The sequence below is a fragment of the Sorex fumeus genome, unplaced genomic scaffold, assembly GCF_029834395.1.
Source record: "Sorex fumeus unplaced genomic scaffold, SorFum_2.1 ptg000141l, whole genome shotgun sequence".
In the NCBI taxonomy this organism is placed as follows: domain Eukaryota; kingdom Metazoa; phylum Chordata; class Mammalia; order Eulipotyphla; family Soricidae; genus Sorex; species Sorex fumeus.
Window position 1 is genome coordinate 11,242 of NW_026606198.1, and position 21,254 is coordinate 32,495.

The 21,254-nt window shown below is 39.9% G+C and overlaps 1 pseudogene; it reads right to left on the reverse strand.

Moving 5' to 3' along the window:
- Positions 1-9,170: 9,170 nt before the first annotated feature.
- Positions 9,171-19,647, reverse strand: LOC130015912 (ATP synthase subunit beta, mitochondrial-like; annotated as a pseudogene).
- Positions 19,648-21,254: the final 1,607 nt, after the last annotated feature.

Here is a 21,254-nt window from a genome sequence, read left to right on the forward strand (position 1 = left end):
AGAGTATCCGATATGCCAGACACAGTAACAACAAAGTCTCCAATGGAGACGTTACTGGGCCCGCTCGAGCAAATCGACGATCAACGGGAGGGCCTTTACCTTTACCTTTAATTGTATACAAAGCAGCTTTCTATAAATGAAATATGAAGAAGAATTTCTTATCTATTTTATGAAAACAGAATTACAGCTGTGAAACTAAATCAGTACAATAAATGTATAAGCCTTTATCACTCATGAATATGGATTAGTAGAACCTGATTAATGAACACCCAGGTGACTTATGTGAGGCAGAAAGGACAGAGATAGTCACTTTCTCCAGATGTACCTCTGCCACCCCAGAATCAGTAGGGAAGGTTAGGCCTGATAAAGTCTGCAATGAGCTCCTACATTGCATGACCTCAAGTCCCACCTGCCCCAGCTAGGTAGCCATTAAGCCACCCCTGATGTCCACTTGTTCTATCTGGCATGAAAATTAATCCTCAGCACCTGATTTGTCAGGGAGCCCTGGACTCAGGCTTGAGCGAGAGATTGCTCTCTGCATGAAAGGAGAGTCAGTCCTAGGCCTTGCCCAGGCCTTTTGGGTTCTTACCTTTTCACAGAGAAGAATTTCGGGAGTAAATGAGCAGTAAAGTAAAAACCAGATTTTTCTTTGGAGTTTTAGAGGAAGGCGGAGGGAGAGAAAGAGAGAATAACGTGCTCAGGAGAGAATGTGGTTTTCTCCAAAGGCAAAGAGAGCCCTACACACATCCCAGCACTAGATACCGAAGAGTGAGAGAGTGGTACATTGTGTATTTAAAACATGTGGGCATATGCCATTTGCGCTTGGTGGTCATGAGCCATCTCCCCCCAGCACAGTGGATGATGACAGTTGAACGAAGAAGGAAACAGGCTGCTTGGTGATCAGTCTCCATTTATTCCAATCTCCATGCTATCCTCCTCTCACTCTCTGCCTGTATTCCAGTCTCACCATGTGCCCCACTCCAGTTCCCCCAAGCCCCTCACTCTCCTCCACTGGTGCCCAGTCTTACAGCCTTAGTCATTGAAGTTCCAAAGTTTGGGGTAGCAAATACACATAGGTAACATATGTAAAGCCCTTCCCTCAGGAGAAGCTTCTTCTAGGACAAAAATCTCATACTGTAAGATGTTCCCAGGAGCAGAATTCCATCTAACGTACTACTTTTCCCTTTCCTTAGTCCAGAACCGTTTAAAAGGTCATCTTAAATTTACTTCTTAATAATATTTCTAGTCATTTTGTATTGTTGGGATCGGGAGTTCCCTAGCCCTGGGAGGCACGGAGAGACCAGATAGACACAATTCCTGCAGGAGTAAAAACGGGGTTTATTTAGACCAGCATGCTGGGGCTCCACAGCATACCCCAGAGAGGGCAGTGGCTGAGAGCCCCGAGCTTCTTCAAAGGGGATCTTATATAGGCCTTCACTGGCCGTTACAGCAAAGCCCGCGCATTTCATAGCCAATAGATTTGTAACAACATATACTTTCCTAACCAATCCATTTAAAAGTACCTCACTCCTTAGCCTATAGATTCAAAGATAAGCATTTAGTACATCAATTGTCAGCACAAGCAAGGTTATAGCTGGAATCATTAAGCCTTAGGTAATCTCCCTTGACCATCCTCGTTTTGAGTTACCCAAGTCTGCAGGGTGCTTTAGTGAGACAATACATTTCAGGAACAGTAAATACACCTGAATCCTGTCACACTTGGTTTAGAAAGAAGTTATGCCCTGTTCACTTTCCAAGTCCCCTTTCCCCCAGGTGCAAAGCAGCCAAGCAGTTTTACAGAAAGCAATGTTGCAAGTTAGCTGAAACACGCAAAAATTTGATGCCCTAATATGGATTCTTTCAGTATGGACACAATATGAGATATATTAAGCTTATAGAGTGGCTCTCCTGGGGATATCTCATTATATATCCCAAACTACAATCCTCAGGCCAGATCAGCCCTTCCTAACCCCAGCGGGGTCCTTATCCAGTTAACTTCTTTTTGGGCCATGACAGAATTTGTCCATGATCACACTCTTAACTTATTATTAGTTTTATGGTGCTTGGCCTATCTCATTTCAATGCCAGGGTAGCTCATAACTTGCCCTGGGGCCATCCAAGTCCCTTCATTAGGAGTGTCCTTTTGGAGTGCTAGGAACTAAGGGCAACGGAGGCTTAAGTCAAGTAAATATAATGTTATTTATAAAGTCCAGGAGTAAATATTTTTGGAGTCAATTAACTCTCAAGAAAAGAGTGCATACCATTAACTGTCTAAACAAAAAGAACGTTGCTCTAAAGTAAACTATGCAAGGGACATAAAGCAAAGAGAAAAGCAACATTTCACTTACAAGTACAAAATCCAGAATCCTCTGAGGAATCTGGCTTTACAAACCACAGGGTCTGATTAGGGGAAGCAGAGCATAAAGAAGAAGTTAAAGATGAATGGGTTGCTTGGGTGCATTGTGATGCGTATTACTCAGTAAATATAAGCTCCTTGCTGCTGAGGAGAAAGGACTGGATTAATGCTATCCAACAGTATATGTGATTGGGCACCACATGTTCTTGGCCATGACACATGGGCACAGGCAGCACATGGGCTCAGGCAGTGTATATTTGCACCTTCTTTGTTCAAGTGACTTATAGTATTTCTCCCAAGTAGCCCCAGGTGAGGCATCTACCTAGGTAAGAGTCTATTGTTAAGTGGTTGCCAAGGGGGATGAGTTGGGATTAGTTGAGGGTTTTCTTTGAAATTCCTTTCTTACCTTCTGCAGTTTCTCTCAGCAAGGGGAAGGTCCAGCCTTCTCTGGTCTGTGCTGGCTCCAGGTAAAGGTGTTATTAAGCATTAGTTCCTCTGTCCACAAGGTGGGTCCACAGCCTTAGGGTTAATTGGTTGCATTACTCCCCAGGAATTTCACTGTGTTGGGGGTCCCTGCCCCACCACCCTGCAGGCCTCAAATCTATACCCAACATTTGTTGGAAGCTATATAGACTGGAAGGGCAGTTCTGGATGCTTTTGTAGAAAATTCTGGAGTCTAGAGATGGAGAGCTGCCCTGAAATGCTGCTTTTCTAGGGGGTCCTGTACCTGTGTCTGTCTCCTTCCTTGAAGAATATCTTGCTGTGAAAGCTCTTTATAAGGACAATGATTACCTTAACTCAAGGCCCTCAGATATACAAAAGTTTGAGGTAGTCAAGCATTTGAGCAAAAATAGTAGTTCTCTTTTTTGTGATTACTAGTTTTAAGCAATACATATTGTATGTGGAGGACACTTGGGGCTCTTGGTCCAGGAGACTGTGAACCTCTTGATCCAACGCTGTTTCTCTCTTATTTCTGTCTCTTTTCTTCATTCTCACATCAACCCTTCTCTAGGCCTGTTCACCCAGGGTCGGTCCCTTGCAAACATTAACAATCAGAATTTGGCAACATATAAAAATATACACCATTGATTTTTATCACTTGGATGTAAATTGTTTCAATATTTATATTAATCACTATTACACATAACACGTGATTAAACCAAACACAATATATATGACAAAATATAATGGGTCCAGAGTGATATAACAGTGGGTAGGGTTGCGGGCCTTGCATGTGGCTGACCTGGGTTCTATTCCCAGAACCACACATGTTCCCTAAACCCACTAGGAGTGATCCCTGAGCACAGACCCAGTAATAAATCCTGAGCTGAGCCAGGTCTGTCGTCCCAATAAAATAAAGACCACCTGACCCATACTATCTTCCAAACTTAAACTGTTACTGCTTTAAATGCTTAAATGTTACTATTTTAACTGAATATTTATGTGTTGAGATCACTTTCAAGGAAAAACATTAACCACTGCTCTTTGTCTTAGTATGCAGGACCAGGATCCTTATCATAATTTTTTCAGAACACATAAGTTTCATTTTCTTGTTCATTTCTGGGTGAGAGCCCACCATACTCAGAGATTACTCCTGGCCGTGCATTGCCCAGAATCAAACCTGGGTTGGCGGGTACAAGACAAGCTCCTAAACCAGACTATTGTGTGTTTAGGTACAGAGACTGTGAGTTTCATGAAGCCACACATGCTAGGGGAAAAGGGAGCTCAGATAAAGAAGGGAGCACCAAATAAAGGGTGTTGGATCCTACCAGGATAGGAGAAGCATGTTGAAAGTAGACTATAGACCAAACATGATTGCCACTCAATGTCTCTTTTGCAAACCACAACACCCCAAAGGAGAGAGAAAACAAAAGGGAATGCCCTGCCACAGAGGCAGGGTGGGATTGGGGCGATGGGGGGTGGGAGGGATACTGGGACCCATGGTGGTGGAAAATGGGCACTGGTGGAGGGATGGGTATTTGATCATTGTATAATTGTATAATTGAAATATAATTGAAATGGAGACGTTACTGGCGCCCGCTCGAGCAAATCGACGACTAACGGGAAGTTAAGTGATTAAGTGATAAGTGATAATTGAAATCCAAGCACAAAAATTTGTAAGTCTACAACTGTACCTCATGGTGTTTCACTAATAAAAATTTTAAAAAAATAAAAAATATGTTTTTTTATTGAATCACTGTGAGACAGAGCATTACAAAATTGTTCACGATTCCATTTCAGTAATACAGTGTCCCAACACCATCCTTCCACCAGTGTAATTTCCCAGCACCAGTGTCACTAGTCTCGAATTTCCCTTCCACTACTTCAAGCCACCATTCACCCCAGCCTGCCTCTTACTCTCTCTCTCTCATTTTAGGCATTAAGCTGTTTGAGAAGTATTTTGCTATATGCTCTTTCTTCACACATGGGATCATAGCCACTTGCTTCTTTATTCTTTCTATCCCTTCAGTTTCTTAAACCTAGCCTCTTGATCACTTGATCACTTGACATCTCGTTACTCATCAATTTGCTCGAGCAGGCGCCAGTAACGTCTCCATTCGTCCCCGTCGCATGCTAGTGTAGCCCAATGGCTTCTGCTAGCTCCAGGAACATAAAGAGCCTCAAACCGTTTGTTCAGGGTCTTGGTGAAGAAGTCTGACCATCTCGTAGGTGTTTACCCACGCGGCCTTTTGACATCCTGTGGAATCCAGTCGGTAATGGCTCTAGTCCAGAGGTCGTCTCAAAATTGCATTACATGTCCAGCCCATCTAATTTTTGATGACTTGGCAAACGAGACAGTGTCCCTGATTCTTGACCATCGACAGAGATCGGAACTCCGGATTCTTTCTCTCACGTAAGTGAAGCGTGAATACTCCAAGCATAACTCTTTGAATTCCTCTTTGTCCTGTTTTCGCTGGGCGCAGGTCTCTGAGGCATATGTTAATGCAGGAAGAATGGTGGAATCGAACAGATATGCCTGGAGCCAGAGGTTCTTCGTCCTCTTAGCTATTTCTTCGACTTTCTTGAAGGCTTTCCAAGTTGCTCTCTTCCTCCTGCACAACTCAGGTGCCAGGTCATTCGTCATGTTGAGTTCTTGACCTAGGTACACATAACTGTTGCATTTGGAGATGGTCGTTCTGTTGAGAGCAAATGGAACATGAGGAACGAGTCTGTTTCTCATAAACATTATTGTTGTGAGATTCAACTGTAGTCTGACTTTTCCATGCTCACTGTTGAAGTTGGTCAGCATTTGTGTTGCTTGGCTAATTTTTGGTGTTATTAGAACGATGTCATCAGCAAAGTGGAGGTGGTGCAGTTACTGACCATCTATCCTCACTCCCATTCCTTCCCATTCCAGTAGTTGTATGACATCCTCGAGGGTGGCACTGAAGAGTTTCGGTGAAATGGTATCACCCTGCTGAACCCCTCTCTACGTCGATGATCACTTCCGTGTAGAATGGTGAGATCCTGGTAGTGAATCTGTAATCCAGCTCACGGAGGATCCTGACTTTGAACGCCCTATTTGGCTAGGGCTTTGATGACCTCTTCACTCTCAACAGAATCAAAGGCCTTCTTTAAATTAATGAACTTTAGACAGAGTGGCATCTTGAACTAACCTCAATGAGCTTGGTTACTGTGTGGATATGGTTGATCGTGCTGAATCCTTTTTGGAACCTGGCTTGCTAGCATGGTTGAACAGCTTGTAGATGACAGACAACAAACCTAGTCTTATGGTAATATTATACTCATTTCCTATAATATTATCAGAATTCAGCAAATTTTCTATTTTTTCCGTTCCAATTGACTGATGTTAATTTATTCCTCTAAAAAATTAAATGAAAAGTTATCCTAGAATCAAAGGACATTGCATATTTCCAGGTGAAAATTTCTATTGAGATCATTTAACTTGATTCAAGCCACTAAACTATACGCAGAACTTGGCATAAATGGCCAAAGTTTGTAGGTGGGAATAAAGTAATATTTTTACTTTATTTTGGAGGTAAATAGAGAAAAAGAAATATAGGTGATGACACATATGTTATTTGGATGTTTTCCTTTCACTTTAAGACATCCAAATGACACATATGCTATCACCTATATTTAGGATTACTGAATGCTTGAAAGGGAACAGACTAGACACCCTTAGAGCTTATATTAAAATTAACTTACAAAGAAAATTGTTTTTATGCTGTGTGCAGTGCTGACCACTTTCAATGCAGCTGAGAAGTAATGATGTCACCTTAATCTACTCAAATCAATCTTTAAATTATTTCCTCAGCTCTCAGTACCAGTCCCTAATTGCCTCTCATTTTTCAGTGATGAATGTTAGAATGACACATAGAAACCAATATTATTTAATGTTCTATTGGAGGGTTTTAAAATGAATACATCTCTATAAGCTTATTTACACTTAAAGCTTCCTTGTATCCAAAATACACATTGAGGCTGGGGAGATAGTACAGCGATAGTATTCTTGCCTTGAATGAGGTTGACCTGAGTTTGATCACTGGTATCCAATATGGTCGCCCAAGCACTGCCAGGAGTGATTTCTGAGTGCAAAATTTGGAGTAATCCCCGAGCATCACCAGGTGTAACTCCACTCAAAAAATTGCACCCCAAAACAGGTACTACTTGATCTTTTTTCCATCATTCCCATAGTGGTACTTGGCAAACTGTAGTCTTGGCTGGCATATAGTTCTCAGAATGACAAATGCAATAAAATGTTGGTAATTTTTAAGCAAATAATTTCAGGAATGAAGTAAAAATTATCCTAATATAAATTGGTTGTTTTTTAGGGCTGAAGGGATAGTAAAGTGGGTAGGGCATTTGCCTTGCTGAGTCTGACCCAGGTTTAATCCCTGGCACCCCATATACCCCCCAAGCCTACCAGGAGTGATTCTTGAACACAGAGACAGGAGTAACCCTGAGAACAGATGCATTTGGTCACGAAAATGAAAATGTCAACATTTTTTTTTATCAGAAGTGCAGATGAAACATTGTACAAGAGATTGGAAAGGAGTACCGGAATATATGTGCAAAATTATGTTTGGTGGGAGGACGGGAAGGGTACCCAGAGGAGGGCCAGAGAAAAGACATTGGCCTGGCAGGCTAATTCAGCTGTCAAGAGCACTTGGACACAGATAAGATGGAAAATCAGTATCTCGTTGTCTTAGCACTGGTGCCCCCAGTACCAACGTGCTCACCAGCTGCACTAAAGCACTGAAGGTTGGGCTGGGTATTTGAATGTTACAGTGAGTGGCCCACAGATTTCCTGAGCACTGTTTGGGAGCACTACAAGCCCCCCCAAAAAGAATGAAGATATTGGCACTTTGATTAACAATTACATCAACAAAAATAAAAATACACACTACAATATAGACTGTTCTTAGTATTATTTAATTTTTTTATTTAAATAATACTTTTTAACTTAATTCTATCTCATACATAAATGCAAGAAAGCAAAGATTAACATATAAACAAAGAAACTCACAACTTCTCCACCTAGAGGCAAAAGCTACTGGAACATTGTTTTCTATCAGGATATACTTATTTCTAGATTAAGTAACAATGTATATACTATTAGGTATACTTAATAATTAAGTAACAATGTATATACTATTAGGTATACTTAATAATTTACTTCTCTGTAACTATATATTTATAAATATCTATAAGACATAAACTGTTTTGCAAATTTTTTCATAAAAACATAAACTGCTTTGCAATTTTTTCTTTCATAAAAAATGTTTACACTTATTTCCTCTCAACTGATAAATGGGAAAGAAACCCATTTTTCATGGAAATATTTTTCCAGCATTCTATATGTTTTTTTTAATTTTATCTTATTTAATCAATGAACAATGGGATGAGTGATACAACGATAATTTTATCTTATTTTTTATGTACAAGTCTATGTTTTGGTGGCCAAATGTAATTATGTTAGCACAGCGGTAGGGTGTTTGCCTTGCTCGCAGCCAGCCCGGCCGAGCCAGGTTTGATTCCTCCACCCCTCTCGGAGAGCACGGCAAGCTACCAAGAGTATCTCGCCCCCATGGCAAAGCCTGGCAAGCTACCTGTGATGTATTGGATATGCCAAACATGGTAACAACAAGTCTTATGACAGAGATGTTACTGGACCCACTCGAGCAAATTGATGAACTACGGGAGGACAGTGCTACCAGTGCTATTATTTTCTATATATTTGAGAGTAAAGGTAAAGGTAAAGGTAAAGGCCCTCCCGTTGTTCATCGATTTGCTTGAGCGGGCCCAGTAACATCTCCATTGGAGATTTTGTTGTTACTGTGTTTGGCATATCGAATACATCATGGGTGGCTTGCCAGGCTCTGCCGTGTGGGCGAGATACTCTTGGTAGCTTGCCAGGCTCTCCGAGAGGGGCGGAGGAATCGAACTCAGGTCGGCCATGTTGGCTGTGTGCAAGGCAAACGCCCTACCGCTGTGCTATTTGAGAGTAGAAAGTCATAAAATTATATATGCATAAAATTATGTTGTTAAGTGGATTGATATATATATGTACTATATGTAGTGCATACAGATATAGATATGCATGTGTGAATGTATGTACATATAGGTGAATTTAAGGTTTCAAACAAAATCACTATCTGCCTATGGATTTTATTTTTTTATTTATTTTTTGTTTTTTTTTTATTTTTTTGGAAGATGTGAATTTTATTGGAAACTTTAAATATTCTTCACACAGAACAAAATGCTTTTTCAATCAAGACTCTTATACGCCCTTAGGGTAAACAGACTTTTGGATTAGGGGTAAGGGCTGCACATTGATGAGTGTTTTTACTTTGCAACAAGGACCCCCTCACGAGTGCTCTTCAGCCAGCTTATCAACTTTTGCCACAGCTTCTTCAATGGGTCCCACCATATAGAAGGCCTGCTCTGGGAGATGGTCATATTCACTTGCCAAAATCTGCTGGAATCCTTTGATGGTCTCTTTTAGGGGTAGCAGCTTCCCCATATGACCAGTGAAGACCTCAGCAACCTGGAATGGCTGAGATAAGAAACGCTGAATTTTCTGTGCTCGAGACACAGTCAACTTGTCTTCCTCAGAAAGTTCATCCATACCCAGGATGGCAATGATGTCCTGAAGGGACTTGTAGTCCTGCAGAATCTTTTGCACTCCAGGGACAACAACATAATGCTAATTGCCAACAATGTTGGAATCCATGATGCAAGAGGTGGAATTGAGAGGATCCACAGCTGGGTAGATGCCCAATTCAGCAATAGCATGGGACAGCACAGTGGTAGCATCCAAATGGGCGAAAGTTTTGGCAGGGGCAGGGTCAATCAAGTCATCAGCAGGCACATAAATAGCCTGAACAGAGGTGATAGATTCCTTCTTGGTGGTGGTGATTCTTTCCTGTATGGTACCCATATCAGTGGCCAGCGTAGGCTGATAGCCAGGAGCTGAAGGGATTCTGCCCAATAAAGCAGACACATCTGAGCCAGCCTGGGTAAAGCGAAAGATGTTATTGATAAACAGCAAAACATCTTGACTTTCCTGGTCTCTGAAGTACTCGGCCACACTCAGCCCCATCAGAGCTACCCAGGCACGAGCACCAGGTGGTTCATTCATCTGACTGTACACCAGCGCCACCTTGGAGGTAGCATCTTTCAAGTTGATAACACCAGATTCAATCATTTCATGGTACAAGTCCTTTCACCAACACCAGCAAATACAGAGTAACCACCATGGGCTTTGGCAACGTTATTGATTAACTCCATAATCAGTACTGTCTTCCCAACTCAGCACCACCAAACAGTCCAATTTTTCCACCCTTGCCAGCAGATCCACAACCTTGATACCAGTAACCAAAATTTCTTGCTCAACACTCTCTATGAATTCAGGAGCCTCGGCATGAATAGGAGCGAACTGCTTGGTTTCGATAGGACCTCTCTCATCAATAGGCTCTCCAATGACATTCATGATTCTGCCCAAGGTCTCAGGACCAACAGGGATTTTGATTGGTGCACCAGAATCCAGGACTTTCTGGCCTCGAACCAATCCTTCTGTACCATCCATGGGCAATGGTCTCACCCAAATGCTGGGTCACCTCCAAGACCAGCCTGGAGTCCCTGCTTTGCACTTCCAGGGCATTGAGAATGGGTGGAAGCCCTTCATCGAACTGGCCGTCAACCACAGTGCCGATGACTGCCACGATGCGTCCGGCGGAGGTGCCCCCCTTCGGGGAAGGAGATGTTTGGGCCGCATAGTCTCTGGCAGACTGGAGAGCTGCCGGGGCCACCCGCAACAGGAGCTGGGCTTGGGGTACTGGCGCTGAAGGACTGAGTCCCCGCAAGGCCCCAGAGTCCAAGGCAGCCGCCACACCACCCACAAGACCCAACACGGCGGAGTCCGGGTGGAGACTGATCGCTGCAGTGTCCGTACTTCTGCCTATGGATTTTAAATGCCATGATATTTTATTAACGGTTGTATTTTGTAAGCTAGTTCAATATTATTTGATCATATTTAGATTAATGTCTAAAACTTCAATATTATGATTTCACCATTAATATTTTCTTGGATATCATTTTTGTATTTGATTTCACAGAAAAGTATGTTTATAAAGTTGTAAAAAATATTTCATTGAATATTTGTGTTCCAAATCTCTCACTATAAAATTTATTCAATAGAATAATTATTCTTAAAACTATAGAATATTGTTATTTACAAAAGGATTTATTTGTTTATTCAAATGTTTTAATTCCAAAAAAATCTCTGTGCATTTTCTTCTCTTTACTGAATTTTTTTTTTTTTGATTTTCTTCCACACCCGATTGTACTCAAGGCTTATTCCTGGCTCTGCATTTAAGGATCACTCTTGCAGGGCTCTGGGCACGAAGTATAGTTCTGGGATCAACCCTGAAAATCTGTGTCCAAGGCAAGCAAGTACTTTCCTTGATGTACTGTTTCTCCAACCCCTACACTGAAGTGTTTGTATAGAAAATAGAAACTTATTAATACTATTTAGTGAGCTACTGCTGGCACAGATTTACATTTTTCTAATTGCTAACTTATTCAATTCTGTTTTTGGTTCTGCTTCACTTTTTTCAGTTAACAAAATAAGATACTTTGTTTTGTGTTCTGCAATATTATTTTATTTTTTATCTTTTTCTGTTTCTTTTATTGCAATAACTGGTAGGTCTTGGGTTTCCAAGATATTTTTTGATTAGGATAATTCATGGTCACAGTTCTCCTGTTGTTCATAGATTTGCTCGAGCGGGCCCAGTAATGTCTCCATTGTGACACTTGTTACTGTGTTTGGCATATCAAATTCGTCACGGGGAGCTTGCCAGGCTTTGCCATGCGGGCGAGATACTCTCCGTAGCTTGCCTGGCTCTCCAAGAGGGGTGGAGGAATCGAACTCGGGTGGGCCATGTTGGCTGCATGCAAGGCAGACACCCCATCGCTGTGCTATCACTCCAGCCCTTTAGGATAATTAAATGTATTTAATTAGTATAGTATCTATAGTATCTCATTTATTAAAATATTAATTGATTTATTGTATATGTATTTTCTAATATGTACATTCAGTCCTTTGAATATCTCCCTTAATCACTGCTTTTTATTATACATTTTAATTAATTTGATGTATTTTGAAAGTGCATTTGTATTTTAAGATGTATTTCATTCATAGGACAACATAATAATATATAACAATGAATCACACATTGTCTAAAATATTTTGCTACTTTTCCATCTTTTCTTATTTTTAGTCTAATTTTATTATGGCGTTCTACTTTCAAATTTGTTTAGGTGTTATTTTTATGACCCAGAATATGATCGATTTTAGTGAATGTTTCAACAGAGTATTAGACTATGTATTCTTGTGTTTATGACATTGAATCTAGAGATATCTTCAATGAGTCAATGCCATTAGTCAAACAAAAGGAAGAAAAGATTTAAAAATGAACAACATCAAACTGATGTTGCAAGGCTTTTGATGATAAATGAATAAAAAGGCAAGACATGGATTAGGAGAAAATATTTGCTAAACACCCATCAGACAAAGAGTTAACATCCAAAATATCTAAAGACTGGTAAAATGTAACAAAATGATCAACCTCATAAAAAATGATTAGAAAAGATGAACAGAAACTTCCTCAAAAGAGACATAGTTATGAATGGTAGATACATAAGTACTGCTCTGCATGGGCCAGAGAGATAATACAGTGGGTAGGGAGTTTGCCTTGACTCAGGTTCAAATACTGGCACCTCATAGAGTCCCCAGATTCTAATAATTTCTGATTGTAGAACCAGATATAAGCTCTGAACATCACTGGGTGTGACCCCCCCATCCTTATTCCCTCCCAAATGCCCTGTATCATTGATCATTATGAAAAAGCAAATCAAAACAATGAGATATCACATAACACCAATGACACGTATTAACACAAATGTCAAAAAATGAAAACAACCAGAATTGGCATAGATGTGGGGAAAAAGTAACTCTCATTCACTGCTTGTGGGAATATTGACAGGTTTAACATTTTTGGAAAGCATTGTCAAACACATGACTGGATAAAGAAATGGTGGTATATATACAGAATGGAATACTGGTTGGCTCTGAAAAGAAATGAAATCGTGCAATTTACTGCTTTGCAGATGGAACTAGAGGGGATTCTGCTGAATGAAGTCATCCAATGGAAGAGAGACAGCTACAGAATGATCTCATATGTGGGATACAAAGAAGAATAGTAAATGAATGACAAATAACAAAAGGTCTGAGAACTGGTCTACAGAATGGTCATCAACATGGTAGGAAGAACATGGTGGAGGGAGGTGTTGAAGCGAAGGAGCTTACTGGAGGGGATGCTGGAGCAATGGTGGAGGGAAGCAGATACTCTGGTGTGGGGTGTGGTGTTGGGATGTAATTAATAGTATTATTTATAGTATTAATAGTTTTATAATATCATTCATATCATTGATAGTATTATAAAATTACAAAGCATGATGGCAAAGTTAAAATCTAAAAAGAAAACCAACAACCAAATATATTCCATCCGATTCTGTATAAACTTTATTACAGGGCTGGAGTGATAGCACAGTGGGTAGGGCATTTGCCTTGCATGTGGCCGACCCAGGTTTGATTTCCAGCATCCCATATGGTTCCCTGAGCACCACCAGGAGTAATTTCTGAGTGCAGAGCCAGGTGTGACCCAAAAAGCAAAAAATAAATAAATAAATAAAAATAAAATAAACTTTACTACGGACTTTTCTGATTTCTTAAAGAATATCAACTGGATTTAGATGGGACTTGCATTGTATCTGCATAACAGTTTAAGTAGAATGGTCATTTTAACAATATTTTTTCTTTCTATCAATAAGCATGGCATATTTTTCTATTTCCTAAGATTTTCTTTTATCTCTTTTTTGAATGATTTAAAATTTTTATAATGTAGCTCTCTTATCTCTTTTGTTAATTCCTTCGTGATTTTGAAAGCTAATTTATTTATTTATTTATTTGACTGTCTCACTGTGAGATAGTTACAAGCTTTCATGTTTGAGTTTCAGTGCTACAATGATCGAACACCCATCCCTCCACCAGTGTACATTTTCCACCAACAATGTCCCCAGTATGTCCCCTATCCCACCCCTCCCCCTGCCTCTATGGTAGATAATTTCCCCCATACTCTCTTCTACTTTGGGGCATTGTGGTTTGCAATACAGATACTGGGACTGGAGCGATAGCACAGCGGGTAGGGCGTTTGCCTTACACGCAGCCAACATGGCCGACCCGAGTTCGATTCCTCCGCCCCTCTTGGAGAGCCCGGCAAGCTACCGAGAGTATCTTGCCCGCACGGCAGAGCCTGGCAAGCTACCCGTGAAGTATTTGATATGCCAAACACAGTAAAAACAAAGTCTCACGATGGAGACGTTACTGGGCCCGCTCAAGCAAATCGATGAACAACGGGAGGACAGTGCTACAGTACAATACAGATACTGAGAGGCTATCAGGTTTGGTTGGACACTAATTTAAATAGGATAGATTCTTTGATCTCTCTCTTCTCTGATTCATTATTTGTATACAGCAGCGAAACCAATTTTGTGTGTTGACTTTGTAGCCTACCACTTTGCTATATTGATTTACTGTTTGTAGAAGTTTTTTTGTTGACTCTTTATGGTTCTCTATGTATATTTATCATGTAATCTGCAAATAGTGATAATTTAACTTCTTTTCCAGTTTGGATCCCTTTGATTTCCTTTTCTTGTCTGATTGCTGTTAAGACTATTGCTATAATAATGATGATGATGATGATGTCAAAAGACCGCGTGGCCGCCCACCTACCAGATGGTCAGACTTCTTCATCAAGATCATGAATGATCGGTTTGAGGCTCTTCATGTTCCCAGAGCGAACAGAGGCCATTGGGCTACACTAGCACGCCACAGGGACAAATGGGGATGTTACTGGCGCCCGCTAGAGCAAATTGACGACTAACGGAAAGTTAAGTGATTTTAAGTGAAGATAATAAAAATAATAATTATTATTACATTGCTATTGTTACTACATTGAGTAAAAGTGGAGACAGTGAACATCTTTGCCTTGTACCTTATCTCAGCAGGAATGTTTTTACTTTTTCAACATTCAGAATGATATTTGGGGGCTGGAGCTATAGCTGGTAGGGAAATTGTCTTGCACATGGCCAACCCAGTTTTGATTCCCAGCATTCCATATGGTTCCCCAAGCACTGCCAGGAGTAATGCCTGAGTGCAGAGCCAGGAGTAACCCCTATGCATTGCCGGGTGCGATGCAAAAAAAAAAATGATATTGGTTGTGGGTTTGTGATAAGTAGTTTTTAATATCTAGAGCTCTCTCTGTATTTTGGTCACCATTTCTTTTGAGGTGCAGAAGCTTCTTAGTTTAATGTAGTCCTATTTGTTAAGGTTTGTTTCCACTTGCTTGGCTGGTGGTGTTTCATCCTTAAAGATGCTTTTTGCTTCAATGTCATGGAGGGTTCTGCCTACATTCTTCTCCATGTACAACATGGAGTCAGCACCACTTGTTACGAAGGCTTTTCTTGTTCCACTTCACATTTCTTGTTCCTTTATCAAAAATTAAGTGATCATATATTTGAGAGTCTGTGACAGAATATTCAACTCTGTTCCATTGGTCTGTCGGTCTGTTTCTAGTTCAATACCATGCTGTTTTAATTACTACTATTTTGTAGAACAGTTTGAATTTTTTTTCCCAAGGATTGCTTTACCTATTCATGGGGGTTTATGGTTCCATATTAATTTCAGAACTGTTTTTGTCTATTTCTTTGAAGAATTTCATGGGTATCTTTATAGGGACCATATCAAATCTGCCCGGCAATCTACCAAGAGTATCCCGCCCACACGGCAGAGCCTGCAAGCTCCCCGTGGCATATTCAATATGCCAAAAACACTAACAACAAGTCTCACAATGGAGATGTTGCTGGTGCCCACTCAAGCAAATTGATGAACAATGGGAGGACAGTGCTACAGTGTTACTGCTTTGGAGAGTCCATGGAGTGGTAAAGAATATTTACCAAATACCCATCTGATAAAGGACTAATATCCAGGATATACAAGACACTAGTACAATTGTGCAAGAAAAACCCTCCAGCTGCATCAAAAAATAGGTAGAAGTAATGAACAGAAGCTTCCTAAAAAAATGCAGATGGCCAAAAGCCACATGAAAAAATGCTCTACATCACTAATCATCAGGGAAATGCAAAACAAAACAATAATGAACTATAATCTCACACCACAGAGACTGGCACACATCAAAAAGAACAAGAACATCCAGTTCTGGTGCAGCTGTGTGGAGAAAGGAACTGTCTTTCATTGTTGGTGGGAATGCCAACTGCTCCAGCTTTTTTGGAAAAGAATATGGGCATTCCTTCAAAAGCTAGAAATTGTGCTTCCATATAACCCCGCAATACCACTTCTTGGAATATATCCTTAAGTCGCAAAAAAGTACAGTAGAAATGACATTTGTACCTGTATTTTCATTGCAGCTGTCCACAATAGCCAGAATCTGGAAACAACCCAAATGCCCGAGAACAGATGACTGGTTAAAGAAACTTTGGTACATTTACACAATGGAATACTATGCAGATGTTAGGAAAAACAAAGTCATGAAATTTACTTATAAGTGGAAGGTCATGGGATGTATCATGCTAAGGGAAATGAGTCAGAAAGAGAGGGACAGACATAGAATGACTTCACTCATTTGTGGAATATAAAAATCTCATAATATGAGACTAATACCCAAGGGCGGTAAAGACAAGGCCAGGAAGATTACTCCATAGTTGGAAGCCTGAGTTTTGAGCTGGGGGAGAATGCAGCTGGGATAGAGAAGAGATCACTAAGTCAATAATAGTTGGAAGGATCACTCAGGATGGGAGATGTGTGCTGAAAGTAGATAACGGACCAAACTTGATGACCTCTCATTATCCTTATTGCATATCATAATGCCCATAAATATAGAAAGGAAGAGAGAGAGAGAAAGAGGAAAACCATAGAAGCAGGGGGAGGAATGGGACAGGGGGAAGGGAGGACACTGAGGACATCAATGCTGGAAAATGTGCACTGTTGGAGGGATGGATGTTTGATCATTGTATGACTGAATCTCAAACATGAAAGCTTTGTAAGTGTAGCTCCCAGCGATTCAATATAAATATATATATAAATACATATATGTATATATACATATATATATATATACTTAAAACATAAAAAAATCTTGAGGAAGTTTCTTCCACCGGTATTTTTGTTGAGAGTTTTTATATGAATGAAAACTGGATCTTGTCCAAAGCTTTTTCTTATCAATTTATATAACCATGATTTTTATCTTTCCTTTTATTGATGTGGTAGCACTGTAGCACTGTCCTCCTGTTGTTCATCGATTTGCTCGAGTGGGCCTAGAACCGTCTCCGTTGTGAAACTTGTTGTTACTGTGTTTGGTATATTGAATACGTCAGGGGAGCTTGCCAGGCTTTGCCGTGCCGGCGAGATACTCTCAGTAGCTTGCTGGACTCTCCGAGAGGGGTGGAGGAATTGAACCCTGCTTGGCCGGGCTGGCTGCATGCAAGGCAAATTATGTTAATTAATTTGCATATTTTTAACCAGTCCTGCATCCCTGGAATGAATCCGACTTGATCATGGTATATGATTCATTTGGTTTGCTAAGATTTTGTTGAGGGTTTTTGCATTACTTTTCATAAGGAAAGTTGGTCTAAAATTTTCTAGAAGTGTCTCTATCTGCTTTGGGTAATAGTATAATGTTAGATTCACAAAATGTGTTAGGAAGGATTCCTGGTTATTTATTTTTTAATGTTTTAGAAGAGTGTAAGGAGTTCAACACTAAGTCTTCTCTGAACAGGACTCACCAGCAAACCCCTCTGGACCAGACTTTTGTTCTTGGGGACATTCTTAATTACTTTTTTAATTTCCTTGGTTGTGATGGGATGTTTTAGATTGCTACTTCCTCCTCAATCAGTTTTGTGAGGTTGCAATATTCTAAGAATCTATCGATTTCTTCTGGGTTCTCCAACTTGACAGTATACAGTTATTCATAGTAACCTCCCATAATATCTTGGATTTCTGAAAAGTGTGTTGTCATTTCTCCTCTTTTGTCTCAAATACAATTTATATGTACATTTTTTCATTTTCCTTGTGAATCTGCTAAAGGTTTATCTATATTGTTTATTCTTTCCAAGAATCAGTTTCTAGTTTTTTTTTTTAATATTGACTCACAATATTGCTTTCTTTGTTTCTATACGATTGATTTCTGCTCTAGTTTTTACTCTTTCCCTTTGACTACTTTTTGTGTTCATTTGTTTTTCCTTCTCCAGGTGTTTGGCACTTTTTGTGCAAATTTAAGAAAATGAACCCTTTTAGTTCCCACTAAGTAGTTTTTTGAATTTTTTTCTTTTCTTTCACTTTTGTTTTGATTTTATTATACATTTTTTTCTTTTCATTATATTATTCGGTCCCATTACGCTGTTCAAATGTGTAGCTGGATGCAATTTATCTACTGGGAAAATTGTTATCCATTTTAAGAAATATTATCTATTTCTCCATTCTTCTGGGATGTTAGTTGCGGAGATGTGTACACTTTGACTATGTACTACATGCATATTCAACTCTATCATTATATAACCTTTCTTAATTATTTTTTCTATTGTTTTATACATTTATATCTTCTAACAATCTCATATTAATTTTGTATTTTATTTTTAGGATCTCATATTTTCTCATGTTGAATATGAATTTTATCATATTTAATAGAATTACTGTTAGAGTTCCATGTCTTTTCATCAATGTTATACTTTTTTTATTTTCCTCTTCTCCCCATCCTTTCCCTCTATTATTGCTGTTCCTTTGACTGTGGTTTCCCACTTCATTGTGGTACTCACACATACTTTAGTTGTGGTTCTTCCTGGGAGTTGCTAACTTCTTTGCTCATATAGTCTTGGCTGTGGTGTCCCTGGAATTGCACAAGTTGTGCGACAAGGGCCCATTTCCATGAGGGGTGGGGTCAGGGACTGCTCTTGTGCTTTCACACCTGAAAGGTAAGTTCTATCACTGAGCATTATTCCCCAGCTCACTCACTCTAATTTAAAATAGCTGTTATAATTTTAAAAAATTCTTCCATCTCTCATATTCCAATTACCATTATTGGAATAATGGCTACCTTTTTAAAATAGAAAACTTTTACTGACTTTTTGTTTCCAGTTACTTGGATCTATTTCCAAGGCTAGCAATTTTTGAATTTAGCTTTTAGCTTTCAGTTTGCTCCAGATTGGAGTCTCCCCAAAGGAAGAGAGGTGGATTGTTCAGGTCAATTTACCCTTTCCACTGGGTTTCCTGTCTTCGGTCACTGTATATGCACTCAGTTGCATTTTACATTCTTTCTTTTTGGGGAGTCTCTATCTTACAAAGCAGTAATAATTAAAACAGCATGGTACTGGAACAAAGGCAGAATTGCAGACCAATGGAACAGGGTTGAATACACTGACATCTCCCCTCAATCATAAGCTCATCTAATCTTTGATAAAGGTGCAAGTAATGTGAAGTGGAGTAAGGAAAGCCTCTTTAACAAATTGTGCTGGCATCACTGGACGGCTACATGCAAAAAAATAGGGTCTCTATCTTAAGAACACCCAAACACTGATAAACAGCAGGGCACTCTGTCTACTTTTTAGATGATTTGAAGTTTTGCCTTCAGCGCATTCCACTTCTGGAGCATACCAGAAACCTCTAACATGTAATCCTCAGCAGTCAGTTCCATTTCGCTGCCTTTCAGCAGTTTGTGGCTTGGCTCCCTCTCACGTGTCCTAAAAACCATGAGGTGCTATTGGGAACTATAAGGGGTCCTGCCTCGGACACCCTTGAGTGTCTTACCATTCTGGAACATTCCCCATATTTTTGTTGCCATATTTGTGTCGGTAATTTGTATATTTGGCACCTTACCTATTTTTTCAATTGTTCTTAGTCTAAGTTTGGCCTGTGGGGATTTGTGACCCTATTCAGAAGCAGTGACCTTCAGTATGGGCTATACTTGCTCTGCACATTTCTCTAACGTTTGTCTTTTATGTTATGGGAGAGGCAGTAAGAGGGAAAATATGCCAGATTTTCTTTATGAAACTACAGAAAATTTTAGAAATAACAGTTTCCGCAAGTTTCCATTAGCATCAAGGAGAATATTAAATAGATCAATAAAAAGGAAGTAGAACAACTTAAAACTGAAAGATGTATAGTTATCTAAGGAAGATTTATAACTACTTTACTTGTTTTTGGGTGTTTTCTATGTTGATGACACTTTTGCTTCTGTTCCCTTCTGGCCAATGGGAAGTTGGCATTTCCTTAGCCCCAACTGGGGTTCTCACTTCATATGATGAGCATGATGTGAAGTTTGAGTGATCCACTCACAGGTCCTCCGTCAAGCTGATGTCAAACACTTCATGTCTCTCTTCTCTTAAGCTCCCATGATTCAAACACATTATCAGGGATATTAGAGGTCAAGAAAACTGTACCAAAAAGTTCTATAACCATTCAAAAGACATAAGGCCCTCCCGTTGTTCATCAATTTGCTCGAGCGGGCCCAGTAACGTCTCCATTGGAGACTTTGTTGTTACTGTGTTTGGCATATCGAATACGTCACGGTGAGCTTGCCAGGCTCTGCCGTGCAGGCGAGATACTCTCGGTAGCTTGCCGGACTCTCCAAGAGGGGCGGAGGAATCGAACTCGGGTCGGCCATGTTGGCTGTGTGCAAGGCAAACGCCCTACCGCTGTGCTATCGCTCCAGCCCCAAAGACATAAATGAACAAGAAATAAGTTCATGTTTCTTTGCACTACTCTCATTTTGGGGCTGTCTTGTTTTTGTTTGAAGGGTCTCTTCCATCTGTGCTTTGGACTTATTACTCCTGGCTCTGTGCTCAGGGATTACTTATGATGGGGCTCAGGGGACCATATGGGGTGCCAGGTATTGGGTCTGGGTCAGCGGCATGCAAGGCAATTGACTTTACCCACTATATATATTCTCTGGTTCTTGGGGATGTCTTTTATGGTAAAAACAACTTACTTTTAATTGAAACTAGAAGGTAAAATTTTAAGGAGGAGGCTATGGTTATTGAAAAATCTTTTTAAACCCAATTTGCAATTCTAGGTGAGAAGAAACCGTGATGATGGGAAAATATATTGGAAACACTAAAGTACATTTATATATTGTAGAAACATGAATTTCAGAAGTGATCCTAAAGATCTAAGTTATTGCTACAAAAAACATATATATACATATTATACACATATATAAATTAGTCTATATTTATGTCTATCTCTCTATCTTAGTTCTATTTTCTGAGACTCCTGGAAGCAGCAATTACCCAAAAGCAATTA